Source organism: Callorhinus ursinus, unplaced genomic scaffold (genome assembly GCF_003265705.2).
Source record: "Callorhinus ursinus isolate GAN/ISIS: 27379988/994484 unplaced genomic scaffold, GSC_fseal_2.0 scaffold15, whole genome shotgun sequence".
In the NCBI taxonomy this organism is placed as follows: Eukaryota; Metazoa; Chordata; class Mammalia; order Carnivora; family Otariidae; genus Callorhinus; species Callorhinus ursinus.
This window is the reverse complement of record NW_027397077.1, coordinates 37632674-37652134: the sequence shown is the minus strand read 5'-3', so window position 1 is coordinate 37652134 and position 19461 is coordinate 37632674. Positions and strand designations below refer to the sequence as shown.

At 40.3% G+C, this 19461-nt stretch overlaps 1 long non-coding RNA gene across 1 annotated transcript in view; it reads left to right on the top strand.

Annotated features, from left to right (window-relative positions):
• Positions 1–5987: 5987 nt before the first annotated feature.
• The window catches only part of LOC141374213 (uncharacterized), a 97889-nt gene continuing 84415 nt past the window's right edge, over positions 5988–19461 (top strand). The window contains exon 1 of the long non-coding RNA XR_012380945.1: positions 5988–6098. This is a non-coding gene — a long non-coding RNA (uncharacterized lncRNA). The remainder of the gene's footprint in view (positions 6099–19461) is intronic.

Here is a 19461-nt window from a genome sequence, read left to right as displayed (position 1 = left end):
CAATCAGGAGAATTCAGTTGGAAGAAAAAAATCCATTTTCTGTGTCCAGCTACCCTGCTTAGCAGAAACACCTGTGAAAATTCCTCCTTAGTACCTGTAAGAAACTACCATAACAATCCTTTGAATAATAGCGGCTGAGTTAATTGTATTATACTGTAATAATATTACATAAACATACTAATGTATATCACATATTCTATATATACATCATTATATATTATATCCATATGTAGGCACAAATATAATTCATATATCTGAGTGATAATTGTGTAGGGATAAATAAGGTGGAAATCGATTTACAAAGGATGCTAGAAAAATACCATAATTGTTACATAATCCTAAAATCTGCTTATAAGAAATAAAACAGTAAAATTGATTTGCTTCAACAACAATAGCCAAAGTCTTGGATTATATAAGTGTAATGCCTCAATTCTAAGACAGCCCAGTGGGTAGAGCTGCTCTCCAATACACCTGCGCTGATCATTGTGGTGGCTACTATCCATAGATGGCTACTGAGCACTTAAAATGTGGCTACTTCGAATTGAGAGGTACGATAAAGTGTAACATGTAGACTGGATTCTGTAGACTTAGTATAAAGACAAGATTGAAAATACCTCATTAATATTTTTGTGTTGATTTTTAAATAACATTTTGGATGTATTAGGTTACATAAAATCTTTATATTTTAAAAGATTCTTTTTATTTTTTAATGTGCTTCCAGAAAATTTAAAATTACATATTTGGCTTGCATTTGTGACTCACATTTTCTTTCTTTTGGGTAGTGCTGGGCTAGAATTGCATTACTCAAAATGAGGTCCTCGGACTAATGACATCAGCATCCCCTGGGAACTTACTAGAAATGCAGAATCTGAGGCCTTGCCCCAGAACTCTTGAATCAGAATCTTCATTTAACAGGATTCCCAGTTCATTCATATCTACATTAAAGTTTGAGAATCACTCCGCCATGTGAAGTGGAGCTATAGTGAACTGATTAAGAGGAAAGTGCCCTTGTCTCATCTGTAATGCCATTCTGACTTCAAGTTGCTTTGGTGTGTCCACATTATCATTGTCCACAGAGACCTTCCAAGATACTCTATCCATGATTTTATAATGGAAATTAATGGGAAAAATTAACTCAAGTAGCAGAAAATTGACTTTATGGTCAACTTTTCAGGAGTAACTCTTTTGGAAAGTGGAACTTTTCTGTAGTTGATGTTGACTTGCTTCTGCATTGTCCTGCTTGGTGGTAATCAAAGAGGGGCAGGGCCAAGCCTCCAACCTCACCATTTCCCCCCTTTCATCTTTGAGTCTCAGCTCTAAGGTGGGATAGGCTTTCCCTGACCGTACTCTCCCTCTTCCCCTAGCCAATCTCTCACCATCACATTAACCCAACATTTATGGCATTTCTCTCTTGCTGAAATCTGTATTACTTCTTTATATGCTTACTGTCTGCCTTCTTTGTCCACTAGACTACAAATTCCAGTAGGACAAGGAGATTTCCTCATTCACCTTTGTAATGACTCCTGACACCAACTACATCCAAGTTAGGCCACACTCCCCAGTTAAGAATACAGTCCCCCCCCCCATAACTGCCCCACTTCACATACAGCTACAAGTTTGGGGGTCATCGGGCCACTTCACTACTTACCAGCTGGCTACAAATTTGGAGGTTCCCACTAATCCTTTAGGTTTGATAATTCTCTAAAAGAGTCACAGAACTCAGGAAAGCATTACACTTACAGTTTTATTATAGTGCAAGGTTGCAAATTAGAACCAGCCAAAAGAAGAGACACATAGGGTGAAGTCTGAGAGGGCCCCAAATGTGAAGTCTCCACGTCCTTAGAGACAAGTCACCCTCCTGGTACATCAATGTGTGATGATATTCAGAGTATAATGCCAACTAGGGAACCTCTCCTGAGCTTCAGTATTTGGAGTTTACTTTGGGGTTTCATTATGCAGACATGACGGACTCAGTTGGCCATGAGGTTGAACTCAATCTCTAACTCTTATCTTCTCCCCAGAGGTTGGCTGATATCCCATGGCTCAAAACCTCAATCCTCTAATCATCCTTTATCCTGAGTCTCCTTGTTAGCTTAAACTATCTAGGGGCTCACCATAAGTCACTTTGCTAACATACAGCCAGTGGTTTAGGGGCCCACCACAATTAATAAAATACCCCTATTATTTGGGAAATTCCAAGAGTTTAGAAACTCCCTCTCAGGAACTGGGGACAAAGGCCAGTCAGGTTCTTTATGGCACAGGAACCTCTATAACCTTAATGCCTCTGACTGTGCTTGGCAGACGGTGGGGGCTCCTTCAATATTCAGATAAATGAGTTTTCAGTGTCTAAGGTGGAACCTGGCACTGACGGCTAATAAAAAGTCTGTCACTAGAACAATTAGGCTCTTAATTCTTCAGTTAGACATATTGTCTCAGAGTTTGGCCAGAGATTCAACCTTTTTAGCAAGTAGCCTTCTGATGCCTCATGGAGGTACAGCATTGTGAAACAGATTTAATTATAGTAAGGGAGGTGAAGAATGTAAACCTTTCCCTACTTCTCATGCCAGTGCCATGTTAATGGAGGGAAATGAGTTCTATAAAATGACTGCAAAATGGTATCTGAGATTTTCTCTTGTAATTAATTATTGACAGTTTAAGCTCATTGCACATTTTTGGGGAAAAATGCCAGTTAATACTTCAAGAAAACTCCCATGATTAACTTGTTCTTTTGATGATTCTTTTGATGTCCTTAGAAATAAAACAAATATACAAACAAAATATTGCTCTGTCAAGAAATGGCTGTTATATGCTTTTTTGATTCCCAAATTACTGGTTGGAATAGCTAAAATGCTGCCTCTGTCAGCAGGAGCAGTGAAGAGAAAAAAAAAAAAAGAAGGAGAAGGAGAAAGAAGGAGAAAGAGGAAAGAAGAAGAAAGAAAAAAAGAAAGAAAGACAAAGAAAGAAAGAAAGAAAGAAAGAAAGAAAGAAAGAAAGAAAGAAAGAAAGAAAGAAAGAAAGAAAGAAAGAAAGGAAGGAAAGAAGAAAGAAAGAAAAGAAGAACAAGAAGAAGAAGAAGAAGAAGAAGAAAACAGGAGTTTTCAGTTTAAATAAGATTAAACCAGGCATGAGATTGAATCTGTGGCCTAATGTAGGTTCAGGACCCTCGATGGTTTCTGTGAAAATGAAGGAAGTTGTCAGAAACTGAGAGTATTTGGAGTGGAGGATAGGGTACACCACACAGGGACACAGGGGCTTGTGGTTTGGGAACCAACCTCTCACCGCTTGTGAGTCTAGTTAAGCCTCTTATGAAGTACTGGAGAAATAAATGGACTGTGCTTTTATGTTCCTAACCTTGTCCTAGTGCCTGTTAGTTAACTAATTTGGGGTGAGCAACTTCACCTCCTGACATCCGTTTCCGTTAAATGGGAGAATATCCCTCCCCGGAAATAGTATCCACCTGGCAGGGTTGTTGTGATGGCTCAGTAGGGCTGTGCATGGAACGCCCATCGTGTATGGCTCTGACCTGCAGCTCCACGAACAGCAACTCTCTCCTTTTGGATCTGCAAGTTTTCTCGTGTCACACTCCTTACAACTGAGGAATGGGAACGGGTGAACAATTCTCTAGAAAATTCATGGTTGCAGAGTTCTCTTAGAAGGACCCGTGTTTTTCAGGTGGTCTCTAGATAAGTGAGACAGTTCCCAACAGCCCACTTCCCTCGCCTCTGTTGCCGGGGTATTTCTCATGCATGTTGGTTTCTCCCCATCAGTATTTGCATATGAGAGGGTCTTCACTTTTCTTTGAACATGTGGTCAGTAGTTCAGGGTGACATGAAGGGCAGGCACAGGAACCCTGGCCCCTGAAGACTGTTTGATGTGGAATGGCATGGCCTTTCCATGCCCTCCTCTTTTCAGAAATGACCTTTCCTCTTTCCTCTTCATGTTCGCACAGAACCAGTTACATGCAAGGACTTTGGAGTCAGGCAGACTTGATTTTTCTTTGCCTCTCTGCGTATGAGTTTTCCTGTCCATAGGAGGATGATAGTTCTTGCCTTCCCTGGGGTGGGAATTGAAAGGAGACTCCTCTGCAGTGTCCAGCCTGGTCCTTCGCTGGCTCCGAGGAGCCTCTTCCTTCTCAGCTGTCCTATCAGAGGAGCACAGGTTCTGGCCCCCAGGGGCTTTCCACATCGTGGCTCTTGACTTTCACATCCAGACATTCAGGTGGATTGGTGGCAGAAAGGCCACATATCCCATGATGTTTTGTACTGGGTCTGTGATTCCCTTTGGAATATTGCAGAGACATCCTAACATCCCCTGTGTATAAGTTAGCATAAGTAACATATTAGGTATAGCTAGAATTTTGATTAAAGATTTATTTTTTTAAGATTTTATTTATTTGACAGAGAAAGAGAGAGCACAAGCAGGGGGAGCAGCAGAGGGAGAGGGAGAAGCAGGCTCCCCACTGAGCAGGGAGCCTGATGTGGGACTTGATCCCAGGACCCTGAGATCATGACCTGAACCAAAGTCAGACACTTAAGTGGCTGAGCCACCCAGGCATCCCTTGATTAAGGATTTAGACTCTGATGTGGTTAGCTGGTATTGTTACTAGAAAAAGCTCTACTCTAAGGATGTCTCCTGCAAGGTCTTCAGCAGTCTTTAGTTCTGAGTAACACAATATTTTGCCAGTTAGCCTAATAAATAAATTTATTTATGAATGTAGTTGCTTGTTGATCAGCATAATGTTGATAGAAATTAGTTCTCCTTTTGAAATTAACAGAATTCAAATTGTGTAGTTGGGCTAAAATATTGTATGTATGATGTCTATCTCATATTGTATGTATGATTATCTATCTCATATTGTGATATTTCAGCCAAGGCACACTACATATATATGTTATGCATACACACATATGTGTGTGTGTGTATGTGTGTATATGTACATACAGTCCCCCCTTACAAAGCCAGAGCATAAGAGTGTCAGTGAGGTTTGTTTGGATCCTCATTCAAGGACATAAACTAAAAATACATCTTTAAGGCATTTGAGGTAATCTGAATATAAACTGGGCCTAGATGATATTAGATAAATATTGTTGGGTGTATTAATGGTATTATGGTTAAGTTTTCTTTACACCCTCATCTATTAGAGATATCCATTTTAGTTCTTAGAGATCAAATGATATATCTTGTATCTGGGATTTGCTTTAAAAAATTCCAGCCACATCTACCAGAGACCAAAAAAAGATGACAAAAGTGAAAAAGCAAAATAAATACCTAGGAGGACAGATGAAATGAAATAGGCAAAATACAAGTAGTTTTTGGCAATGGGCATATAGGGATTGATTACTCTCTACATTTACATGTGTTTTTAAATGCGCATTAAAAATAGTCTAGTGGGGAAAAATACTCTAGTGAGGCCTCCAATCTGAACCCTTGGGGAAGGTGTGAAGGTGGTCCTGGGAACAGGCCGAGGGCATTTCTGGGTGCTGATGGTGCCTTGAGGCTCACTCATAATATATCTGGGATATTATCATATCTGCTTTAAGTAAACATTTTCTGACAACCTAGTGGTTAGAACCTCTAAAAAAACAGTGAACTGGGGCTGCAGGAATGTACAGAACAGCTGTACAAACTAGTTTGGCCTATTTGCTAGTAGTTTTTGTTTAAAAATGTATGAAGAAGGCAGAATCTGACCTGAGACTACTTTTTGTGGGAATTTGATAATGAGGTATGGCTGGGTAGCGACAACCATCCTAAATCTTTCAGTAGTAGTGTCAGCCTCTAAAAAAAGACCTTAGAATTGCGTGCAGATGGGCTTATGCCAGTTCTCAGCAGTGTTGCTGAGGCTGAAAGGGTGACCGAGAGGGAGCTGACCCTGAGGAATTAGCCCCTGTGGCACAGGTAGACTGTGGGTGCCACACAGAATTCAAGAGAGAACACTGCATTACAACGGACCTGCATTGTGATGGTAGGTACAGCATGTGGTTGGCTAAGGGAACTCTAGCATGTATGCAAAGTGGAGCTCCACAAAAAGGAAGTAAGTTGGGAGCCACTGGGGCCAGCTGCAGGTGGCTAGTTCAGGTTCAGTGGAAGAGAAATAACAGGTAAGGCTGCAACAAGACCCAGAACCCCATCAGGAGACAGCGCTTTAGAGAGGAGCTCTACCAGCCAGAGGACGGCAGCACTCCTCTACCCCTACTCAGTTAATGACATTTAATCATTGAAGCAATGAGGTGGGAAGCAAAGAGCTGGAACTTATTACTAGAGCGAAGGTTCAAGGTGAGATTTGTGTTTTGAAAATGGCAGAAACTCAGTTATCCTTGGGTACTCAGGTCAGAATGAATAAATTATCCTGAACTGTCAACTAGGTCTCTTTAAATCCTTCTCTGGCCAATGATCATATTGGCCAATGGGAATTCAGGGGACCAAGGGGCAAAGCTATTAGGTGGATTCTAGTTAGAACTTGCTTCCAGTTGCTTCTCTTCCATAGACCTCTCAGCCTGGCAAGATAATTTATTGGGGGTATTGCTTTGTGTTTTCTTTCCCTGCAGACCTCATTCTTTGCAGACATTTTGTTTAATTCTTTTTGCTTGAACGGAGGTTATGTTAGTAAACAATAGCATACATGTACTTGCCTTTTCCCCTTTCCCTCTGGACTTGCGTTCCCCCTAGGCCAAGTCATTAAAAAGATGATGCATCACCAAGGGAGATGTTGCCAGCTTAAAGGAGAGGTGCCTCCAGAGAAAAGAGAGAGTAAGGGTCTGCCGAGCCTATGAGCAGTGGAGACTTACGACTTGCTCCCTGATGTTGCTCTGGGGAGGTGAACAAGTCTCACCAGGAAAGGAAATTTGGAATAAGCAGAAAAGGGCGCTAGGTGACTTCAGTGGAAAATTATGCATATCACTTTACAGGTGAAAGTTTGCAACTCAGTAAATTGTAACTAAGAGTAATGCAAAATAATCCTTATCTATATACATGCAAATTCTGTCCAGTGAGAGATCAATCGGCTTCTCTCCTCACCCCTTGTGTCCATTTGTAAATTCACTTCAACATTTCCTTATACCATATAAATGTATAGTTCTTTGACTTCTTCAGACTTGTAATATTTCACCATTCCCTCATTAATAATGGATTGAATAAAATCTTTAACATGTCTTCATTTTATATCTGTTGAAAAAGTAGAATTATGATTCTGCCTTTTATGAAATTTATTATTTCACAAGAGGATGGGGACATGATACATCTAAATTATCAGGGCAGTACCCCACAGGGAACCTATTGCAAGCTTACCTAAGCCACTTGAGCCATTTCATGCTCATTTTCTTTTGGTAAATAGCTAATTCTCCTCCACAATTAAGTGCATGGGGTAGCCACTCTCCTCCCCTGCAGTCTTGCTGCCAGAGAGTATGGTTTAGTGACAGCAAGTCCCAGAGAGAATATGCCACTTTACAGTGTTGGTAAACAGCCATAAGAAGGAATAGCCAGTTCCCAGACCCACTTGGTCAAGCGCCTTGAAGCAGATGAACTAATGTTCTCGTGGCTGGATCAGCTGGCCTTCTGGTTGTATTAGGAGACAAGAGTTGTCTGTGAAAGAGGGTAGACTCAAGACCACATAGATCATCTTAATCTAGGATACTGTTCCAGAGTGTAAAGCTAGTGGGCTCACTGAGTCCTTAAATGTTGTTCATCAAGGGAAGAAGTCCTGTTTCAGTCTTTCTAGCCACCAATGTGTTCAGGCTCATTTCACTAAGAAAAATTCACCCTGTCATCCCTTATGCTACTAGCAAGCCCTCTGTTGCTGATTTAGATAATGATATTTACGGTACTATCCATGGTGATCCCTGGAGTGTGACATCCTGGTTAGGTCCTTTAAATATTAAGTTTGGTCTGTAGTGTGTAAAACAGAGGTAATTGACACACACATGTGTATCACACTTTTTATTGATACGAGGAAAGGGAAGTTGCAGAAGGATTTTTGAACAGAGGAGTGACATGATCAGACGTGCACTTTAGGACAGCGCTTGTGCCATATTTTTGTCCATGTGAATCTACTAAGGATTTTATTAAAATATGTAATCTGCTTCAGCAATCCTGGGGTGGGGCCAATAATTTGTAATTTTAACAAAACTCTCAGGTGATGCTAATATCAACTGTTGGTGCCTAGCTCACACTTTTTATACCAAAGGTTAAAACAAGCATCTGCAAATTTTTCTGTAAAGGCCAAGAGAGTAAATATTATCAAGTTTGTACATCACCTTTGTTGCTGCTTCACTTTACTATTATAGCGTGAGAGCAGCTATCAATAATACAAAAATGAATGATTATGGCAGTGTTCTAATAAAACTTTATTTAAAAAGAAAACAAAGCTTGGATTTGGACCACAGGCATTAGTTTGCCAATCCCTGATTTAGAAATATGATTCTGGCAATAGTGTGTAGATGGATTGAAAGGTTGGAGGGGAGATTAGAGACAGCCCAGTAAGTGGAAGAAATTTTGATGGAAGCTGATAAATGCTTGGACTACGGCAGAAGGTTGGGAAATCAAAAGCAGGAGCAGAATTGATAGGACTTGACAGAGAATGATAAAATATGCAGAGCTGACATCAATATTGGATGGGTTTTGGGTCCTCAAGCAATAAAATAAAGCATGACTTTTCAGGGACACATTTTGGGAGGATTAGTTTTTTGGTCTGTTTTTTTTTCCCTAAGCTATGACAGCTTTTGTTACTGATGTCCTTCAGGATTTATGAAGGCCCAGACAATTTTATGTTGCTATTAATGATGAAAAATTGGAAAAATTTTATATGAGGTTTCAGATTTCAGGGGAAAAAAATCTCATTTCAATTAAGTCTTCTTTCTACTGAAATATGAACAGATTTGTTTTCTGTATTGTAGTTTTTAGAGTTAAGGATTGTATGCCACTTACAAGTGAGTTTCTTTTCTGTTCAGGAGCCTCTGGTAGGTGATAAGGTATACTCAAAAACAATCAGTAAGTATTGCATATCTGTAGCAGGTATTTATGATTAAAACGTGAACTCAACAGGGGCAGCTGAGTGGCTCAATCAGTTAAGCATCCAACTCTTGATCTCAGCTCAGGTCTTAGTCTCAGGGTCCTGAGTCTGAGTCCAGCATGGAGCCTACTGAAAAAAAAAAAAGGAAAGTGAACTCGACAGACATATCTCAAGCTTAAGAAATGGAGTGTTTTTGGAGGGAGTATAAAGCAAATGCCCATAAATTAAATAATAGAAGAGTTAAATTATATCTCAAAGTAGTGTTGCACCAATTGAGTTCTGTAGAATAGTTAGAAATTAGTCCTGTGGTTAAAAATTCAGGAAATATTAGTTATCTACTTTCAGCATTCAGAATAAGGGCTTACTTAACTATGATCCAAAACCATTATGAAACCTATGAGAGTGAAAAATCCCATCATCATATTTAATTTCTAATTTACCTTCAATATTCCCCAGTTGTCCCTGTAACATCTTTTACTGTTTGTTTGTTTGTTTTAAGATCAGAATCTGATCACATTTCACACATTGTGCTTGCTTGTTACCTCTTTCAGTCCCGTGTTCTCAAAATGTAGTCCCTTGGACCTCCAGCAGTAGCGTAGCCTGCCACTCCTCAAATCCCACCCCAGATCTACAAAACCCAAATCTCTGGAAATGAGACCAAGCATCTGTGGCGGTGATCCTGAAGCATGTTAAAGTTTGAAAACCACTGCTTTAGTACAGTCTTGACTCTCAGTCTTGGCTGTATAATAGGGGTACCCTAGGAATCTTTGAATGAGGTTGGCAATGTCAGTTAGAACCTCTAGGTGTGAAACTCAGGCATCAGTATTTCTGAAGCTCCTCAGGTGTTTCTGCTGTGCAGCCAAGACCCCTGCTTCAGTTTCTCTTCACTTTTAACTGCCTCCTTTTATTTAATGACATTAACTTTATCTTGCTAGGTATTTTGTAGAAGGACCTACGGTGTGTATTTGATTGGATGCCTACTTTTTGCAGCTTTATCGGTATTCCCATTTCAAAGAAATGAAAGAGATAAATCACATGTCTTTTCTAAAGCCTTCTGAAAATAGCTTTGGGCATGCATATTCCTTGTAAGAAAAATAGATAATATCACAGCCATCTCCTTAGGTTGGTTTGTTTTTTTTTTTTTTCCAACAAATTGCATCTCTCTGCCACCTATTTTTCCTGTCTTTCTCAGCTAGATTATTACAACTCTGGCTTTCAATGCTATTTTTTATTTCTAAGGTGATTTTTTTTTTGTGGAACATCTCTTGAGAATTTTGCCCTTCTCTTTCTGGGTTTATCAGCTATCTGCTGGTAGCATGGACTCACCCATTTCTCTTACTTTATTCTTCTATTTCAAGCTGTGTTTTATTAGAGGATTTCTTTTCACTATCTTATCTGGCTATCTTGTGTGTTGAGTGGCATCTTTGTTGTCTTAGATTTTTTTTTTTCTCCAGACAGTCAGTACAGATTTCCTTCGATGCCAGCTCTGAAACCTGTTCCTATGTCATCTGTCCTGACAGTTACACTGAGGTTTTTTTTTGTTTATTTGTTTAGATTTGTAGGACAAAACCTGTTGACAGTTAATATGTTTCTGCATTCTCACAGAAATCTCCACCTCTTGGCAGATTGACCCACTTTTTTTTTTTTTTTAACCCAGGATGCAACAACTCTTTGATGTTATACATGCATGTTACCTGTATATGAAAATAAATCAAGGCATGCATTCTACCAGTTTCCATCTACTAATTTAAAGGTAGTTGAATATAATGCAAAGGGAAGTAAGTGTCTTTATGAAGTACTGCTGACTCATATACATACAGAATTATTGTGCCAAAATAAGTTTGTTTTAAATTCTTTCTTAGTGACAATATATAGTATTAAAGGACAATTTTCACATACAAAAAAGTAAACATGAACACATTAAAGATTTTACTTAGCTCATGATTAGAGAGTGCATCAGACATTTTTTCTAACAGGCTCACAGGAGAAGTCTAAGAAGTGCAAGTTTATGTGAAGTAGGAGAATATTGAAATGAGGGTGCAAATGGACTCCAAGCAGGTTTTGTTTTTGTTTTTGTTTTTTGATCCATGGGAAAAGAGTGAAGTCAACTGGATCTCTACCAAATAATATATTTGCAAGTCCTTGGGTCTGGTTTTGCAATGCTACCAGTTATATCTAACTTGCAGAGCTGTAATGGAGTTCAAGGGAAATGAAAGGCTAAAAGCAGATAACTCAGAAGAGTATACTCAAAACATTGCAGTGTTTCTATTAGAGAGTCCAGTAATCTTTTTGCAATTTCCAAATGTCCTTACAGAAATAACATTTGTAAAAAGCTTGACGGCTTGCAAAAACGCTTACAAATACATGCTTTTGAGCATCACCTTAAACTCGTCAGATAGGTTGGTGTCATCTTTTCATAGTTTACCTCAGGGAGGTAAGCTATGAAAGCACATAGTGTGGTACAGGTAGGCACTCACAGAGCCATAGCGGCTCTTAGGGAAGCAGTGTTGGTGGTGGTGAAGAGCAAGTGGTGGTGGAATCATGTAGGTTGTACCTCAATTTCTTATCTACACAATGGGGACAAAATAATGCCAATCTCATGGAGGTGTTATGAGGAGTAAAAGAGCTAATTTGTAGAAGGTGCTGAGAACAGGGACTGGCTCAGTAAATGCTGCCTTTGTTGTTACCATTGTTTGGTGTTCAGCTGTCACAGACGAGGTCCAAAAATGGTGCCTAGATCCTCTGCCTCCAAACCCATATGCATCCTTTACCAAAAATGATGCATTGTGAAGGGTGACATATTTTCAAATTTTCAGATTTGATAGGTTTTTTTTTTTTTCCATTTTGGGGATCAAGCTGGTTGGCAGAGAGTAGGTTTCCTATTTGAATCTGGGAAAGTTGAGTGGTACTTAAGATATTCCCCTCTGACTCTCCTTTCATCTTGCAGGTTAGATGAGTATTTGATTTACTGTATTCAGCCAAATCTGAGCTATGCTAATGCCTGGTCTTTAGCACTTAATGTCTACTTGAATGGAATCTGAAAATAAATATTTCTGAGCTTTCAAGCTGATGTTTCAGTGGCTTTAGGAAGACTGGCAAGAGTACAACAGAATGCTAGTGTAAGGTCTTGGTGATGAGCCATAGTAAGTGCTTGCTTATAGCAATTCTATGAAGTGAGGGTCATGTCTATTTATGGATGAGAACAAATGTGGCCCAGGGAATAATTAACTGAGCAAAGCTTGGGTTTGAATGCTGGTCTGACTTTAGTATATGACTCTCTGGGCTCTCCTGCCTTCTGCTCAGAGGGGTACTGTGCTACAGTAGATTCCATATAAATTATCAATGTGGCTAATAAGGACTAAAGAGTAAGACAAGGGTCCAGTAACTGAACCTATTTCATAGAGAGAGTAACAGGCTTAGCTGCTGGCAGTGGGGCCAGAGCTTTGGTGAAAGAGCAGACTTTTGTGCTGATCCTTTTAAACGTTGAACTGGAGCTCCTGAAATCCTCCTGGTCCAGGAACTGCCAAGGCTTGGTGTGGCACTGAGGTTGTGAGGGGGACTCACATGGCCTCAGCAAAGTTGGTCCGAAGACTGGGATGGTTATAGAGTCAGTTCCGGCTTACATACATTGGGGTGGGGAGTTCACCTGAGTCCCCAGTTCACCCAGCCCCAAGGATAGAGCTCAGCAGAGGTCACTGTGGTGGAAGGAAATTTCGCCCACTGGTATCTTGGCTTTTAGAACTCTGCTGCTTGTTTCATGGGAGTTTGGGGGCAGGGAAACAAATGTAAGAATTTATTTTTCTAAAAGCATGTGTTATCCTGTACAGACATCAGCAGAAAACATCTTGCATTATCACAGCTGGGGCTCAAATCTGGTGTGTTTGATTCCAAACCTGTGTGTATCTCCCTTCAACAATCTGTCCTCCTGTTTAGTTTCCTAGGGCTGCAGTAACAAAATACCTCACATAGGCCGGCTTGAAAAACAAACAAACAAACAAACAAAAATGTGTTCTCCCAGTGGTGGAAGCTAGAAGTCCAAAATAAAAATGTTAGCAGATCCATGATCCCTCTGAGGGCTGTTGGTGAGGACTGGACTTCTGGTAGCCCCAGACGATCCTTGGTTTGGTGGCAGCACACCTCAATCTCTGCCCCTTTCTTTACATTACTGCCTTTTCTCTGTGTCCATGACTTCACATGGCTTTCTTCTGTGTGTGTGTGTGTCTATATCCAGATGTCCCTCTCCCTATAAGGACTGTAATCATATTAGATGAGGGCCCATTTCTAATGACTTCATGTTAACTTGGTTACATCAGCAAAGATCCTATTTCCAAATAAGGTCACATTCACAGTTACCTGGGGTTAGGACTTCAACATACCATTTGGGGGAATAGAGTTTAACCCATAACAACACCTATTCTTTTCTCTGGCTCCCTTTCATTTTACAGGCTTCATGTTTTCACATTTGGTAATTATTTGTTGTTTTATCTATGCATCCATCCTTCTAATAAAAAAATAATACTAGTGATGGCCTACTGTATGTTAAGCATTGAGCCCATAATGGTGCATGAAAGCACTGGTACATAAACCTGAGACACAAAAACAAGTAAACAGATGGTTAAAAAAAAAAATCTCAAACCATGCTTAGTATTATGAAGGAAGGAGATAGGGGTTGAGGCAGGGCAGGAGGGGAGGAGGTGATTCTCCAGGGTAGTCTGGGATGGTTTCCTGGAAGAGGTGACAGTTGAAATGAGACTGAAAGGACAAGAATTGATGTCCATGCAAAGCCTGACAAGAGTGGCTTTGGCTAAAGGAAGAGCAAGCACTAAGGGCCTGAGGCAGGGACCAGCTTGGCACATTTGAGGAGCAGAGAGGTATGGAGTGTGGCCTGGAATTTAGAGTTGGAGATTCAGGCAGAGGACAGATCTTGCAGAGCCATGGAGGGAAATTTGAATTTTAACTTAAGTTGGCAGCTGACCAACATCATAAGACCAACAACATGCTAATAATAATCATCAGAATTTAAGTATTAGCTCTGTGACAGGTGTGTAACTGGGTATTTCTCACATATCCTGACTCTCATCCTTACCACAAACCTGCAAAGGAGATATTTCGAGAGTTCTTAGAGTATTGGTCCACTGTTTTGTTTATGGAGCATGAAACCTATTCTAGGCAAAATACTCGGTCCTTCAGGGATGTGTTGATGGTCCCTGCCTCAAGTTACATACAGTCTAGTAAAAACATCTGTTAACAGGTGACCATACTGGTAGCTCGATGACAGGACTACAGCCTCCCAACCACTCTGGGCTTCAGGGTTCTCCATGTGTCAAGTGGGGAAATCACAATTTCCTCCTTACAGTGTCATGGCGAGTGGTAGGTAGCTGCCCACAGGGCACACAGGGTGAAAGACAGCAAGACTCTTGGGAAAGAGGAGTTGAAAAGTCTGTGAAGAGGAGGGTGAGCTGAGTCTTGGAAGAACAGTGACATTCCTTAGGCAGACCAAGAAGGGAATGGCAAAAATCTGATTGCTCTTAAACCTAACACATTATAATCCTTATTATTAAAATTAAACGTGAGGAACCAGTGTGCTTGCAGTCTTGATGGAAAGACGTTATCGGCTGTGATTTGACATCTAAACTTTGTATAATGCTTGGTAAGACGTGTGTTAAGACACTACTTACTGGTCACAATTCTGCATATAATTTTAGTAAAAATGAGACGGCTATAGTAAATAGAGGCCCATTCAAGGCTGTTTCCAAGATTATAATGTTATCTTTTCTTGCTTGCTTGCTTGCTTGCTTGCTTGCTTGCTTTCTGGCTTTCTGGCTTTCTGGCCTTCTCTCTCTCTCTCTTTCTCTTCCTTCCTTTCTTTCTTCCTTTCCTTTCCTTCCTTTCTTTTCTTTGTTTTCTTTCTTTCCTATATGTCAACTTATCCTCTAGTGACAGTATTTTGTATTTCACTCAAATTCAGAAAATAAGTTTCAGGCTGGCTGGCTCCTCCATAAAATAATTTGCTGTTTATAAGATGGAAGCCTATTGTGTGTATAACTACTAAAGTCATAGAAAACAGTGACCTCTGTGAAGTGTCTTTATTGTGGGCTAGTGAGGTGCCTTCCACATGGTGAGAGGGATCATCACTGGTGAATAATATCTCAGGACTCTAGGCAAGTTGCTTACTTGGTCAGGACTCAGGACATGGTCTCCTCACCCCTGAAATGAGTTTACCAGAATGGTGTGTATTTACTTGTGTTTCCCCTACCAGAATGTAAGCTCCACTAGGGTGGGGGTTTCACTTGCTTCTCTACCAATCCCCAGTGCACAGAGCAGTGCGTGGCGTGTAGGAGACACTTCATATGTGCGGTGGAAGAAGGAACAGACAGTGAAAAGTGTGAACGTTGAAAGCCATCAGTTACAGAAATCCCTAATGGTGTGGTCAGGCAATTCATGGTTGCTTAACTGCATGATGGTGTCCTTCCTTCTCTGGCTATTATACCTTTCTTTTTATTTTATCTTGATTAGGTTTATTCCCCTGGGCTGTTTTCTTGTGATGCTTTCTTTGGCCTTTCTGAGCAAAAATTTAGAAGAGGAATAGAGAAGAGTCAGTCAAGGATGGGACTATTTTAGGTCTGAAAGACAAGGAGACAATTAGTGGACTCTTCCTTTCTGGTCGATGACATATTATGTTTAACCCTTTCTTGTAACTCATCCTTTTATTTATCCCTGTAATGTGCTTTGGTGCTAAACCATAAGGGTACATTGCACATGATGAATCCTAGAATTTTAACTGGGTCTGTCTCATAGCTTTTCACTGTTCAGTGAAAACTCACTTAACTCAGCAACATCCCAGGCTTTCAGAAAAGATGTTAGCTGTTTTTTTTTTCTTTCAGTCATTCTATTCATAATTGTTTTCTTCCTTTCACCAAGGGTTTACTGCTCACTTCTGCTTTGAAAGACAGGACCTGGGAGGCCACAGAGATGAAAGAAACGCGATCACACTTTTCCCTGCTGACAGCTGAACATGCTCACTACTTACACTTGAAAAAGCATCATCATCTTCAAGTGCCTTTTGGGAGCCCTTCATGCTATGGAATAAGGGTGAGTCAGGAGAGAAAGGAGGCAATTCTTAATGTGCTTCTTAAAGTCTTAAGAATCAAAATCCTTCTTTAAACAGTCAGTCACCCCTCTACGAGAGAAGAGAACATGTCTTTAAAGTTCCTACCCAGCATCTTAAACCTTTCAGAGTTCTATCAAGTCGGAGATGATAGTGAAAAGATACCCTGTGAGAGGTAGGGGTGAAGAATAGATATAGATTTATCCTTTGGTTCCATGACATTCTTCTGTGCAGAAAAAAGTAATGCTTCCCAGTGGGCATAGGACGAAGTCCAAACTTCTTAACCTTGCATTTAAAGGCTTCTAGAGCCCAGCACCAATTTGTTTTTTTGAGCCCATCTTCTAGTACCCTCCTTATGGTGTTCCAGTCCAATCGTCCTTCCCACTGGCCTCCAGCTATGCTTTGTGCTTTCAAAATTTAATTACTTTTTATTTGGTTAGGGAAAGAGAGAGTTTTGATTGATGGAAAAGAAATCTGAAAAGTACAAAACAGAAGATGGCATTCATAGTTCTACTCTTTGGAATTAATCCTACTTGGTAGTTGTCATATTGCTTCTAGTTGCTAAAGATGTCTATGTATAATTACTGTGTTTATAATTTTTTTAAAAAATTACAAAATTATTAATCAGTTAATCAATCCTGATTCCCTCTCACCCTCACCAGAAGTAACTTTTGGTTTCATGGCATAAGGTTAACTTAATAGTACATGGAATTTTTCTATATTTATTTTTGTTACATAGCACCATATGATGTGTATTACTCCATAATTTTCCTTTCTTCCTCAACCATATTTGTTGATGTCAGCCATGTTGTTCCAAGTAGTTCAAATTCATTGCCGTTATTTTCACATTTTTGCAAAGCTGCAAGGAAGATGAATATTTCATACAAATGTGCAAGTGTCTCTTGTGTGTCCAGAAGTTGTGTTGCAGGGTCATTGTATCCACACAAGTGTTGATGGAACTGCCACATCTTCCTGTCCTTTGACTTGCTTACATGCCTAAATAGAGTGAGCGGAGAGGGACATTTCTCAGATATTCTTTCTCTTCCCCCTTAAATTTCACAAGGGTAGGGTTCCCTTTATTCTTTTCCTCTCTTGTAGACATTCAATCTGTTTATCAAGATTCAACTGACTACTCATTCATGTCTCGGCCAGAGTGAGTAAATGAGCTTAGAAGGCACATGGCCTGCACACTCCTTTGTATTCTGTAGAATTAGTCTCTGGTCCATGGTGAGTACCATGTAGAGCAAAGTCTGGTCTTGCTTGAAGCTTGGGTACTAAAGTCAGTTGAAAGGTGAACATCCAGGATAGTGAAAATCACCCTTGATTTTTTTTTAATTGCCCACAATCTGCTATCTTGAAATAAGCTCATTCAGCCAATTTTTTTCCTGCCGTATTATATCTAATCAACACTTCTTTGTTTGATCAACAGATACAAGTGATGGACCCCTTGTATGATAAATACACATTGTAATTTTTAAACACATTTCACCTAGCATGTGACATACACATGTTTCTCCGGGGACAGGCATGCAGGAAATGTAACTGACAGTGGATATAGTAGATAACCTCTCATCTCATCCTCCTAGTGGGACATTTATGTTTGTTGACCAGATCAGAAGGAATCACCTGCCTCCCCTTCATCTTTCCCACACCCCAACAAACATATACCTGTAGTTGGTATGCTTTGTCTCTTGACCTCACCAAACATGTTAAATAACGTTTGGATGAAGCAGGTATTCGGCACAATGACAGGGGAAAATAAGCTCCTGCTTCCTTGGTCTTGCCCCGCAAAGAGAACAGGATGAGACCAAATCCAGCAAATAAGGCAATAGGGTAGCTTTTCTGTAATCAATCTCCTAACACTCCCTGGGATTTGACAGAAATAATTAGGTCCCAAACACTTTTCTAAAGGTCATTTATACTCTGCTGTTGTGGGGACCATTTTATTTCAAAGTTCTTGGATACAACCCTGGTGGGGAGTTAGTAATAGAGGAAAAATTGCCTTGAATACATACAGGCATATTCCTCTGTGCCTCAGGCACACACAGACCTAATTTGTTCTCGCAGTACGTGAGATTGCTCATTGATTGTTTTAAAATACACGTTTTATATTTATTTAGTTATGGTGAGGCCCATAGATCAAGAGACGACTCCTTTGAAAAGATAGTTTGTTGCTCACAGATCCCAAGAGGAGGGGGCACACCAAGCCATGAGGGTCCACACAGGGAAGGGCTGGGAGGGATAGGTCAGGAGGCAGGGTGAGCTGGAGAAACTGTGTACTAGAGCCTTTATTATAGTTTTTGTGGGAAGGAAGGAATGAGGCACAATAAGAAGATTTGAACTGGCTACTTTGGGTAATTTCAGTGGGCTCTGGAGTAAAGAGGCATCCCTAGTTGTCTGACTCCTGCCCTGAGCTAATTGTGGCAGGTGGATAGTGGCCTGGGTATGATGGCCTGATAAAGGAGGTGGTGGGGGTGCAGGCACTGGTTGGGTTGGTATGAAAAGCAAGCTTGCCAGTGAGTTCTTTGCTGTCTTGGGTAATTGCTACCCTGAGAGGGTCAGCAAGGCCCCAGATGTCAAAGCATTAGAATACAGAAAATAAAAAAGCATGGTTCTTCGTGGTGATATTTCCCTAGGTGTGACTTGGTCTTGGGTATCCACATAATGTGTGACCTCTATGAGGGATATAATAAGCTGTCAACAATGGAGAAGTGTAAAATGCCACAAATGTCAACAATAGAGATGTGGGAAAAGCTACTGGGGGTAAACAAGCATCCTGATTCCTACGGGTGTCCTTTAAGTTTACTCCTCTTCCAAACTGTCCTTTAGACTAAGCTATTAAAATGTTGTCAGGTGCCCTGGTGGCTCAGTTGCATGAGTGTCTGCCTTCAGCTCAGGTCATGATTCCAGGGTCTTGGGGTTGAGTTGCACATCAGTTGCTGAGCAGGGAGCCTGCTTCTCCCTCTACCCCTCCCCCCTGCTCGTGATCTCTCTCTCTCTCAAATAAATAAAATCTTTTTTTAAAAATAAAATAAAATGTTATCACTTTGTCCCTCTAAAGAAAAAAAAAGGTGGTTTAATATGTAATTTTGTGTTAATTTGTTACTTCTCTGTATTAAGATATTTGCAGTTTGAATGCAAAACCAATTGATCTTTGCCCTCAAATTGACTTTCTCTTTTAGACTCCAGAGATTTGTAAAATGGCATTACCATTTGCCCAGAGAGCCAACACAATAATTTGGGAAACACCTTTGACCCTTCCTTCCCTCTCCATTCTTCATGTGATTCCTCAGTGGGTTCTGGAGTGTAGAGGCTGTCTATTATTGTCCCTAAGTCTTTTCCCTATATC